Source organism: Vombatus ursinus, unplaced genomic scaffold, assembly GCF_900497805.2.
Source record: "Vombatus ursinus unplaced genomic scaffold, bare-nosed wombat genome assembly UNPS02003292.1, whole genome shotgun sequence".
Lineage (NCBI taxonomy): Eukaryota > Metazoa > Chordata > Mammalia > Diprotodontia > Vombatidae > Vombatus > Vombatus ursinus.
This window is the reverse complement of record NW_020943070.1, coordinates 17,316,749-17,329,353: the sequence shown is the minus strand read 5'-3', so window position 1 is coordinate 17,329,353 and position 12,605 is coordinate 17,316,749. Positions and strand designations below refer to the sequence as shown.

Here is a 12,605-nt window from a genome sequence, read left to right as displayed (position 1 = left end):
TATCTATCTATCTATCTATCTATCTATCTATCTATCTATCTATCTATATACATACATATAATTTTTACCCTCCAACTACCCTAATGTTGACAAAGGTCTCATAAGTTACAAATATCATCTTTCCATGTAGGAATGTAAACAGTTCAACCTTAATAAGCCCCTTATGATTTCTCTTCCCTATTTAGTTCTTCATGCTTCTCTTGAGTCCTATATTTGAAAATCAAATTTTCTATTCAACTCTGGTCTTTTCATCAAGAATGCTTGAAAGTCCTCTATTTCACTGAATGCCCATTTTTTGCCCTGAAGGATTACACTCAGTTTTGCTGGGTAGATAATTCTTGGTTGTAATCCTATCTCCTTTGACCTCTGAAATATTACATTCCAAGCCCTCTGTACCCTTAATGTAGAAGCTGATGAATCCTTTGTTGTCTTCGTTGTGTTTCCACAATACTTTAACTGTTTCTTTCAGGGTTGCTTGCCATATTTTCTCCTTTACCTGGGAACTCTAGAATTTGGCTACAATATTCCTAGGAGTTTTCCTTTGGGGATCTCTTTCAGGAAATAATCAGTAGATTCTTTTAATTTCTATTTTGCTCTCTGGTTCTAGAATATCAGGGAAGTTTTCCTTGATAATTTCTTGAAAGATGATGTCTACGCTCTTTTTTTTTTTAATCATGGCTTTCAGGTAGTCCAAAAACTTTTAAATTCTCTCTCCTGGATCTGTTTTCCAGGTCAGTTGTTTTTCTAATGAGATGTTTTGCATTTCCTTCTATTTTTTTCATTCTTTTCATTTTGTTTTACAGTGTCTTAATTTCTCATAAAGTTGCTAGCTTCCATTTGCTCCATTCAAATTTTTTTTTGTATTTTACTTTATCCATTTTATTTTGTTTTTTATTTAAAAAAAATTTTTTTAGGCAATTGGGGTTAAGTGACTTGCCCAGGGTCACACAGCTAGTAAGTGTCAAGTGTTTGGTCTGAGGCCGGATTTGAGCTCAGGTCCTCCCGACTTCAGGGCTAGTGATCTATCCACCGCGCCACCTAGCTGCCCCTTCCACTCTAATTTTTAAGAAAGTATTTTCTTCAGTGAGCTTTTGGACTTCTTTTTCCATTTGGCCAATTATGCTTTTGAAGACATTCTTCTCCTCATTGGCTTTTTGGACCTCTTTTGCCATTTGGGTTAAGCTATTTTTTTTTTTTTTGGCTAAGCAATGGGATTCAGTGACTTGTCCAGAGTCACGTAGCTAGTAAGTGTTATGTGCCTGAGGCCGGATTTGAGCTCAGGTCCTCCTAAGTCCAGGGCCAGTGCTCTATCAACTGTGTCATTTTGCTGCCCCATGGCTAGTTTTAAGGTGTTATTTTCTTCAGTATTTTTTGGGGTCTCCTTTAGCAAACTGTTGATGTGTTTTTCATGATTTTCTTGCATCACTCACATTTCCCTTCCCAGTTTTTCCTTTACTTCCCTTATTTGCTTCTCAAAATCATTTTTGAGCTCTTCCATGGCCTAGGACCAATTCATATTTTTCTTGGAGGCTTTGGGGAATTTTGACTTTGTTGTCTTTTTTTGGTTGTATGTTTTGATCTTTGTCAACAAAGAAAGATTCTATGGTCTGACTTTCTTTTTGCAGTTTGTTCATGATCCCAGCTAATTACTTGAGTTATAAACTCTTTGTTAAGGTAAGTGTCTGCTTCCAGTGTGGAGAATGTACTGTCCCAACCTTGGGAGGTTTTGTGCAGCTGTTTTCAGAGATACTTCTAGAGACCTGTAAATTTTCAGTTCTTTCCAAGGTGGTATGATCAAGGGCAAGGTGTTTACTCCTTTCCTGGCCTGCAATCTGATTCTATGAGTGACCACAAGCACTCTTTTCTGCCTTGGAACTGTGAGGAGGGTTCCCTCTCCACTGCCACTACAAGCTCTACCATGCCAATGCTCCTCCTCGCCCTAGTACCACCACCTAGAAATGTGACCCAGATCCAATCATGGGCAAAGCAAGAGAATCAGCACCAGCCAAGAAATCCCTGCATTCCCCCTGTCATCAGCCACTTGATTCCCCCTCAGTCCCAGCTACTCAATTCCCCCTCAGTCTTGATATTAAATTAATAGAGGACTTTCAAGTATTCCTGATGAAAACAACAGAGCTAAATTGAAAATTTGACTTTCAAATACAAGACTCAAGAGAAGCATAAAAATTTAAATATGAAAGATTAATCATAAGGGACATAATGGAGTTAAACTGTTTATATTCTTATATGGGAAGATGTACATTGTAACTTCTAAGAACTTTATCATTATTGGAACAAGTGGAAAGAATACACATTGGGGGCACAGGTGTGAAGAAGATATCCAATCAATAAGGTAAAAATAAGGGGCCAGAAAACAATGCACTATAAGTAGGGAGAAGTTAAATGTGGAGTGGGGAAAACAATCTCATATAAAGGAGATGCAGAAAAAGTCTTTACAGTAGAGGGGGAAATGAAGGGTTTAGTGAGCAATGCTTGAACCTTACTCTCCTCTGAATTGTCCCAAAAAGGGGAAAACACACACTGTTCAGTATAGAAATCTCTCTTACCCTATGGGAAAGTAGAAAGGGAGGTGGATTGGTATAGTGGGGATGGGGAGGTGTTAATAGAAGTATTAGGGGAGGCAGTGTTCAGAAGCAAAACATTGGAAAAGAACAGGTGAAAGGAGAGAGAGAAAAGGATGACTGTTGTTCAACATCATAATGGAAATGTTAGCTTTAGCAATAAGAGAAGAAAAAGAAATTGGAGGTATTCGAATATGATATGATGATATCCTTAGAAAATCCTAGAGAATCAAGTTAAAAAAAAACTACTTGAAATAATAAACAACTTTAGCAAAGTTGCAGGCTGTAAAATAAACCCACGTAAATCATCAGCATTTCTACATATTACCAACAAAGCCCAACAGCAAGAGATAGAAAGAGTCCATTTAAACTTACTGTAGACATTGTAACACATTTAGGAGTCTACTTACTGAAACTATATGAACACAATTACAAAACATTTTTCACACAAATAAAGTCAGATCTAAATAATTGGAAAAACATCAGTTGCTCATGGGTAGGCCGAGCTAATATAATAAAAATGACAATTCTCCCTAAGCTAATTTAAGTATTCAGTGCCATAACAAACTACCAAAAATTATTTTATAGAGCTAGAAAAAATAATAATAATATTCATTTGGAATAACCTAAGTTCCAGAATATCAAGAGAACTAATGAAAAGAAACACAGGGGAAGGTGGCCTAGCCATTTCAGATGTTAAATTGTATTATAAAGCAGCAATCATCAAAACTAACTTGGTACTGGCTAAGAAATAGAGTGGTGAATAAGTGGAATAGGTTAGGTATGCAAGACACAGTAGTCAATGACTATAGTAATATATTATTTGATAAACCCAAAAACCCCAGCTTCTGGGATAAGAACTGACTATTTGACAAAAACTGCTGGGAAAACTGGAAAAGAGTATGACAGAAGCTATCCATTGATCAAAATCTCACACCACATAACAAAATAAAGTCAAAATAGATTCATGATTTAGATATAAAAGGTGATACTATAAGCAAACTGGGAGAGTAAGGAATACTTTACCTGTCAGATTTATGAAGAACAGAAGAATTTATGACCAAACAAGAGATAGAGAACATTATGAAATGCAAAATGGATAATTTTGATTACATTGAATTGAAAAGTTTTTGCACAAACCAAGACAATACAACCAAGATTAGAAGGAAAGTAGAAAATTGGGAAAGAATTTTTTACAACCAGTCTCTCTGATAAGGGTCTCATTTCTAAACTATATAGAGAATTAAGTCAAATTTATAAGAACACAAGTCTTTCTCCAATTGGTAGAAAGAACTTTGGATTTGAATGCAAATCAAATCATACTTTTTGCTATTTTTTTCTTTTGTTTCCTCTTTCTGGTAATTCCTTCTATTGTTTCTAATTCTTCCTTACAACATCACTAATATGAAAATATGTTTAATAGGAATGTATAGCCTATATCAGATTGTGTACCATCTTGGGGAGGGAGGGAAAGAATAAGGGAGAGAAAAATTTAAAACTCAAAATCTTATGTAAGTGATTGTTGATAAATCAAAATAAATTAATAAAAAATAAAGAAGAGACAAGTGGTAAAAAAAAGAAAAGGATGAGAAAGGAAAATATGATGAAGAGAGATAGAGGGAAATACACACTAATCATGATTATGAATGTGAATGGAAATTGATAACAAGTTGCTTAAACAATTTAGACATAAAGGGTGATAACATAAGAAAATTATGGGAACATGGAATAGTTTAACTGTCAGATCCATGGGTAAGAAAATTATTTATAACTAAACAAGAGATAGAGAGCATTGCAGGATGTAAGATGAATTTTGATTACATTAAATTGAAAAAAAAAGGTTTTTCAGTAACAAAATCAATGTAGACAAGATTAGAATGAAAGCAGCAAAGGAGGAGGGAAATTTTACATTCTGTTTCTCTGATAATGGCCTAATTTCCCAAATATATAGAGAACTGAGTCAAATTTAGAAAACAAGTCATTCCTCAATTGGTCAAAGGATACAAACAGGCAGCTTTCAGATGAAGAAATCAAAGCTATCCATAGTCATATGAAAAAATCCCCCAAATACCTATCACTTAGAGAAATACAAATTAAAAAAAACTCTGAAATACTACCTCACACTCATCAGAAAAGGAAAATAATAAATGCTGGAGGGGATGTGGAAGGGATACTAATGCACTGTTGGTCGAATTGTCAACTGATTCAATCATTCTGCAGATCAGTTTGGATTTATGCCCAAAGGGCTATAAAACTATGCATACCCTTTGATCCAGCAATACCACTAATAGGTTTGTGTATCAAAGAGATTAAAAAAAAAGGAAAAGAACTATATGTACAAAAATATGTATAGCAGCTCTTCTAATGGTGGCAAAGAATTTGACATTGAGAAGATGTCCATCAGTTGGGGAATGGCTAAATAAGTTGTAACATATGATTGTGATTAAATACTATTGTGCTATAAGAAATGATGAGCAGGATGCTTTCAGAAAAACCCGGAAAGACTTACATGGACACAAAGTGAAGTGAGCAGGACCAGGTGAACATTGTGCACAATAACAGCAACATTGTGCGAAGATCAAGTATAAATTAGTTATTCTCAGTAATATAATGTTATAGACAATCCCAAAGGAGTTATGATGAAAGATGCTATTCACCTCCAGAAAAAGAGCTAATGAACTGTGAATCCAGATTGAAGCATACATCTTTTTAACTTTATTTTTCTTGATTTCTTTGACTGGGGATCTGTTTTCTTTCACAACATGGCTAATGTGGAAATGTTTTATATGACTGCACATGTATAAACTATATCAATGGGCTTGCCTCTCAATGAGGGGCCACAGAAAGGAGAAAAGAAAAACTTTGGAACTCAAAATTTAAAAAAAAATGTAAAATTATTTTTACATTTAATCAGAAAAAATATTGGAAAAAATACAAACATATGCACCAAATGGCATAGCTTCCTAATTCTTAAAGGAAAAGTTAAATGAGGTACATGTGGTAATAGATAGGAAAATTATATTCGTAAATTTCCCTCTCAAAACTGGATAACTCAAGCCATAAATAACAAGTAAAGAAGATGAATAGATTTTTAGAATAGTTAGATATGGAGAAAATTGAATTGGAATAGTAAGGAGTATACTTGCTCCCCGCCGTGCCCTTCCCTCTCTCTCTCTGCCTCCTGGCTGGGTCTGAAGCCACTGAAGGGTTCAGAGTCTCCTGTCCCTCTGCCACGCTCTCTGGGCTGCAGTGACAACCTCAAAGGCCATTTTTTTCCATGATAACAGCTGGTGCTAACTCAGAGCTGCAGACCAAAGTACCTCAACCTGCTTCATAGTCAGATGCAGTGGATTCACTCCTTTCTGAGTTTCCTCTGTAGTAACAGTCATACCTCAGGCTCTTTGGCTCCTCAGCTCCATCAAATGCAGCCAGTTCCAATTAATGGACAAATAAATCCACCTAATTTTGAGCGGTTTGAGCAGTAGCAATAGCAGATGCAACCTAGACCCCCACAGCAACAGCAGCAGCAGCCACAGAGAATTCGGCTTCCTTTTACTGTCCCCACCCAGGTGCCTATTCCTCCTGGCTGGAACCAGTTGCCTTCTGGAGCTCTTTAGCCTCCACCAGCCCAGGGTGCTCTGGGTACATTGACACCACATCAAGGGTGGAAAATAGAACACACCTCCCCTCTCCTTCCTGGTCCTATGCAGCAGAAGCTTCAGGCAAGGCCATCTAAAGTCACATTACAGACTCCTTCCCATCCTCCACCTCCATATCACTTTGGAAGCCAGCAAACCTCACAGTCCCACACAAACTTTACTCCAATGAGCAACCCAGGTCAATTTATAGCTCCTCAAATAAAGAGCCTTCAAGAGGGGCCTTCCTGGGTTCCTACACCACTTCAGCAGCCTCACCTAACGAATAAGTCTCCTGCCTCATCCCTCTCTTCCTTGCAGCAGGAATCTTCTTCCTTGCAGCAGGAATCTCCTGCATCATCTCCAACAGTACACCAAACACAACAGCAGATGGGACCAAAGCCAACTCAAAATAGCCCTGTTTCCCTAGGATTTCAGCAGCCTGTCACTTCTCCTGGCGGAAATCCTATGGTTCAACAGGGAAATGTGCCACCAACTTCATGGTGATGCTACAACAAAATCAGGGTCCACAGGATTGACATCTAGGTCTGGGAGGGATATCTAAACAGCTCCCAACAGGCTTCTTGACAGGACAGGACAATCAGGATTTTATACAAAATCAAGTGCCTTCAACAGCCTCTGGAATCCCTGGGAACACAGGAGCTACAAGGAAACCAAAGTGCATAGCACACAGGTGGCCAAGGAACTGGTCCTCCTCAGAACCAGATGCAAGTATCACATGGGCCACCAAATATTATGCAGCCCAATATAATGGGAACTGCCATGGAAGAAGAAAAAGTAATCACTAAGGAGAACTTAATACCCCATATACACACCAAACTGTCTGGAGGGAAAACAAGGAATTAGTTTGGACAACATAGGCCCTAAACTCTCAGATTTTGCAAGTAGGCCACCAGGTTATCCATCTCAACAAGTTGAACAAAGACTACTACAAACTCCTGTTGCATGAAGCCACCTTCACAGCAGGACTCCCGACTTCCCCCTACTCAGGCACAGTCACATCAGTGGCAGCAGCCACAAATGATGATGATGGTTATGATGCAGCAAGATCCCAAGTCAGTCAGACTGCCTGGGTCCCAAAACGTTTACCCCACAAAGGGTCCCCTAAACCCAAATGCACAGAGAATGCCCATGCAGCAGAGTGGTGACATGTGGGTAATGATCAGCCTGCAAGGTTCTGGCTCAGTACCACCATCTAATAAGAAAAGAATGCTATTACCAGTAAATCCTCCACTGGGGAATAATAACAAGAAAAATGTTATACTCAGATAATATACAGAATCCTTCCTATTCACCTCCGGGAGAAGTGGCATTACTTCCTGAAGGAAGTGGAAATGAAGTTCCTCCAGGCTCAGGGATTTCAAATAACCTGACTTTGCATTTAGTAGTTTATTAAAACCATTTAATGACATCAAGGCCAAAACCAGGATCATCTCCCCTTTCTGCTCCTAGAGGTGCAAGTCCACAATAACAACCAGTTAATTCTTTATCTAGTTCTCATGGTCACCGTTTTCCAAATGTTGCTACCCCTACACGGAAATCTAGGCCTAAAACACCAAACAGGGCCAGCCCGAGGCCCTGTCACCCTCAGACACCAAACAATTGCCAATCTAGCACAGAACCTTCAGAGATAAGTTTGTCACCAGAACGGCTCAGTGCTTCTATAACAAGTCTTTTTTCCTCCTCAGATTAATATTCTTTTGCCTTCCGGGCCTAATCTGAGGAGAGGATTTGATCAGCTGGATCTGAATCCAACTACTTTAAAGGTCATTGGGCAAGCCCCTTCAGATCTCCCTATTAATAATCCATCAACTGTTGCTCCTCCACAGACTCCTACATTTCATTCTGTTGTAGTTAATTCTGGAAAGCAGGCTAATGCTGGAGGAGCAAAGTGAACCAGTCCAAGCAGTGATGAAGATTTAGTCCCAGGTCACTACACAAGTCCAGGCAGACAAAACTCAAAAACACCTAAATTGTCTCTGACATCCCAGACAAATCCAGCTCTGATGTAGGGTGCAGAATTGCAAAGAAGTGTATTGGCCATTTCTACTTCTTTTCCCACACCTGTACCTGAGAATTTCCCTAATAACAACATGCTGAATCCACCAAACCCAAGCGTCCCTATTACTGAGTATTACTGAGGATAACAAAGATAGGGTTAATGTTCTCCAGGACAATGACCGTCAGACTATCTTATGTAATAAAGATCAGGCAAATGCTGAGCTGAAAACCATTCCTATCCAAGAAATGAAGATAATGGTTTCTGAAGACCAACACAAAAAGGGGATGCAACCTTTAGCCACTAGCAAACTTCCTGTTGTAGAAGAGAACAAATCTATACTCTCTCCTGCTATGAGAGAAGCCCCAATCTCTTAAACTTCTTGATCATTCTGGAGCTCCTAATGTTACCATTAAACTCCCTGGACTTAACAGTCTCGAAGTGTTACCTACAGTGTCATCAGGGGAAGAACTAAAAATAATAAAAAAAAAAAGATAGCTGTCATTCTTCCACTGCAGGATCCACTTTCTGGTAAGAAATCTTCTAATCCCTTAAACTTACTCACAGTAACGAACCACGTTCAACTGAAATGTACCAAGAATTGGGTGAGGTCAACTCCAGGGTCACACTCAATGTACCCCCAATAATGTCCACGCTTGTCAGCTCTTCTATTTCTACTCCTTTGCTACCAAACCAAATAACTCTTTGTAACTTCAAACTTCATTACTACTTCTAATACATCAACATCTTTGCCATCTCACCTGCAGTCTATATTAATGTCAGCAGTACTCACAATGCCCAATGTGGGAAACAAAGTTATGGTTTCTGAGGGGCAATCATCAGCTTAGTTCAGTGTTCAATTTCAATTCATTACACCTGTATTTCTAAATTCATTCTTGATAATTCAGGATATGAATGAATATCAGTCAAGTACCATTCCGCAGCCCCATTGACCTCAAATGCTAATTTAATGCCACAGCCTGTGGCGGTGGTTGGCCCTTTATATACAATCCAGAACATAAAATTTTCTTCTGCTCCTGCACCTCCTAGTGCATCACCCAGTAGTACTACCCCAAGCACACCAACCAACAGGTGCTTGGTTCTTAACTCATGGGCAGCACCCATGCAGCCTCCTTCTCCCCCATCCATAGCTTCTTTAATTGTTCCTGCACAGACCCCTGTCCAGCAAGTCCAGCAAGTTAGTGCCCATGAGGCTAGTCCTCAAGGTAGTGTTTCACCAGATCAGTGCTCTGTAATAGCTGCACAATCAGCAGGGATGGTTTCACCTTTTCTTACCAGTAGTCCAGGGTCCTCTGGCAACCAAAGAAGCCATTTCATCTAGCAAGGGCAAGGGAAAAAAAAAGGACAAGATTTTGTTGACCATAGCACGCAATAAGGTAACAAGATCTCTTGAAAAAGGAGAGGAACAATATTTTTTGAATTGAGGTGCTAAAGGGCAGGGCCTGGAAATGCCAGCTCTGCATTATGTGGGAGCTAAGCAGATAAGTACAGAGCTGGGCAATAAGGCATTCACTATGCTGAAGATAAGCACTCTTGGGCCTAGCACACCAAGTATCAACACCATAGCTATTTCTTCTTTCTCAGTGTCAATGGTTCCCAGATTATTGAACAATGCTTCTCTTGCCAGAGCACCATCCGTGGTAAATGTTCCAGTGATTTTAGAGCTTGCTTCCACAATCCCTAATCTTAAAACTAATTATGGTGACATAGTGACTGAACAGCTTGGAATTGGACTAGTAGAACAGAAAACAGGAACCTATCCAGAGCTTCTGCAGAATATGGCACCTTCACCAAATCTGGCCTAGAAGGAGATCCCAGCTGTATCTCCTCAGGGACCTGCACACAGACTAGGACCGGAAGCAAATGATGATAGAGTCTCCAGTCAAAGTAATGAGCCCAAGATGAAAGGGGAGAAGTCTTAAACTCCAAGTTGGAGAAACTTAAGAGCCAAAGAGCCCACCACTGCCCCAGAGAGTGGGGGAAATGGGGAGCACAAGGGTTCTTCCTGGCTGGTGTCAGCTTCTAGCACTTCAAAAGAGGCAGCCGGCAGCATAATGCCATCCAAATAAAAGAAATCCAAGTAAATTGCTTCAGGCAACTTGATACTTGTAAATGTGTGTGAATTTTGCAAAAAGCAATTTTGAGCTATGATTTTTAAAAACAAACAGAACCATTCCTGTACGGTTAATCATTTAATAATGCTGACCCTCTCTCAAACCATGTAGCCCCTTTATTAATGAACAGCAACATAGGCAGGGTTGATGAACCATTTGCTGTGGCAAGATGAAGTTTTCCAAAAAGAATTGTTGTCTCTTGTAAGAAATGACAACCTACTGTTGTAAATGTCTAGATTTCACATTTGTTTCCTAAGTAAATTGGCAGACACAGTGACTATTCTTAGCTAGCTGGTAATGTTTGGGGCAGTGGAAGTATGCTGTGAATAACTGTAATGGGGGCCGAAATAATTTGTCTCCTTTGGAAATGTTGTAAATAATTTTATTATAGATGATTTCATACATATTTGTTGTAGAAAAATGGACCAGTGAAGAAAGAAAATCTAAGGGTTTGTTAAAAAAAAAAAGGAGTATATATTTTTCCCTGTGAGCTATACATGGCCACTTTACAAAAAATTTTACTCTGATTTAGGTCATAAAAACTTTACAACAAGATGCAGCAAACCAGAAATATTAACTACATCCTATTCAGACCATAATATAATAAAATTATGTTTAAGAAAGGAATCTATGGAAACATAGATTGAAAATTAATTGGCAACTAATTTTATCCAAAAGAATGAGTGCTTCAAAGAACAGATCGCACAGATAATAAATAATTTCATCAAAGGGAATGACAACAAGAGATAACGTACCAAAATTTATGAGATGCACACAAAGCTGTACTTAGTAGAAAATTTGTATCTCTAAATACATCAGTAAAATATAAATTCAGATTTACAAAAAATATAAATTGCCCACATTAACAGAAGAGGAAATAGAATATTTAAATAATCCAATTTTAGAAAAAGAAATTGAATAAGTCATAAATGAGCTCCCTAAAAAAAAAAAAACGTCCAGAGCTAGATGAATTCACAAGTGAGTTCTACCAAATATGTAAAGAACAATTAATTCCAATACCATATTAACTACTTGGAAATATATGTGAAGGAGTCCTGTAAAATTCGTTTTACAATACAAAAATTGTGCTGATAATAAACCAGGAAGAGCTAAAACAGAGAAAGAAAACTAAAGACCAATTTCCCTAATATTGATGCAAAAACTTGGGGAGATAATTTAGAACTCAAAATTCTAAAAAAAAATTTTTGTTTATATGTAATTGAAAATAATTAAAAGTAGTCTACATATGTATGTGTGTGTGTTTATAATACTTCTCAAAAATTCTGAACAGGGGATCTGATATACAATTATTTTTTTGAGACCAAATGATGTATAATGTTTCCCAGTCAAATATTGAAAGGAACACATAACTACAATGAACTAATAAATAAAACTAGGAACTATAAAAAAAAAATCTCAAAAAGTTACTTAGTTAATCCATGATGTCCTACCTGTTTTTTTTTTCACTTGAACCCCTTAGAATTCACACTCCAATAATATAGTATGCATATCAGAGCATTTTGGACTTTAAAGTAGAATGATCCTTACCCCCCCAGCTCCCCCAGCATTCCCCCCCCCCAAAAAAAACAATACCTCCTGTCTGGTGAGAATCATACCAAGAATAGCAATTAGCTTTGTTACTTCCTCCCAATAAATTGCTAGTTTGCTTTAAAAAAATTATGAGTAAAAGAGGACACAGACAGACAGAAAGAGAAACAGGGAAAGAGACACACCGAGTGAAAGACACACAGAGAAAGAGAGAGAAAGAGACCCATAGAGGCAGAGTAACAGGGAGAGAAAAACAGAGCAAGGGATAGACAAAAGGAATGCTCAGGAAACTGGCAAGGTCAAAGAAAGTTTTGTTTTTCCTTTGTTTTAGCAGAGAGGAGAAGTAGGATGTATACTGTTTTTCAGTATTGTACTGATGACTTTTTTTTAAATAGAGTAGTCACTTCCTGATAATATCTTTTTGCCCCCATAGAATTCTTTAATATAATAAAGGGAAAGGGTTCAACAGAAGTAATTAATGCATGGATCATTCTAAAAAGAAATGCAGTATTTGGTACCAGACATGTCTATCTTTTTTTTAATCAATCTTTTTCTCTCCTTCCTTCTTTCCTTCCTTCCTTCCTCCCTCCCTCCCTCCTTTCTTTCTTTTTCTTTCTTTCTTTCTTTCTTTCTTTCTTTCTTTCTTTCTTTCTTTCTTTCTTTCTTTCTTTCTTTCTTTCTTTCT

At 38.0% G+C, this 12,605-nt stretch overlaps 1 pseudogene; it reads left to right on the top strand.

The window, feature by feature from the left end:
* Positions 1–5,859: 5,859 nt before the first annotated feature.
* LOC114050434 lies at positions 5,860–9,682 on the top strand (annotated as a pseudogene).
* Positions 9,683–12,605: the final 2,923 nt, after the last annotated feature.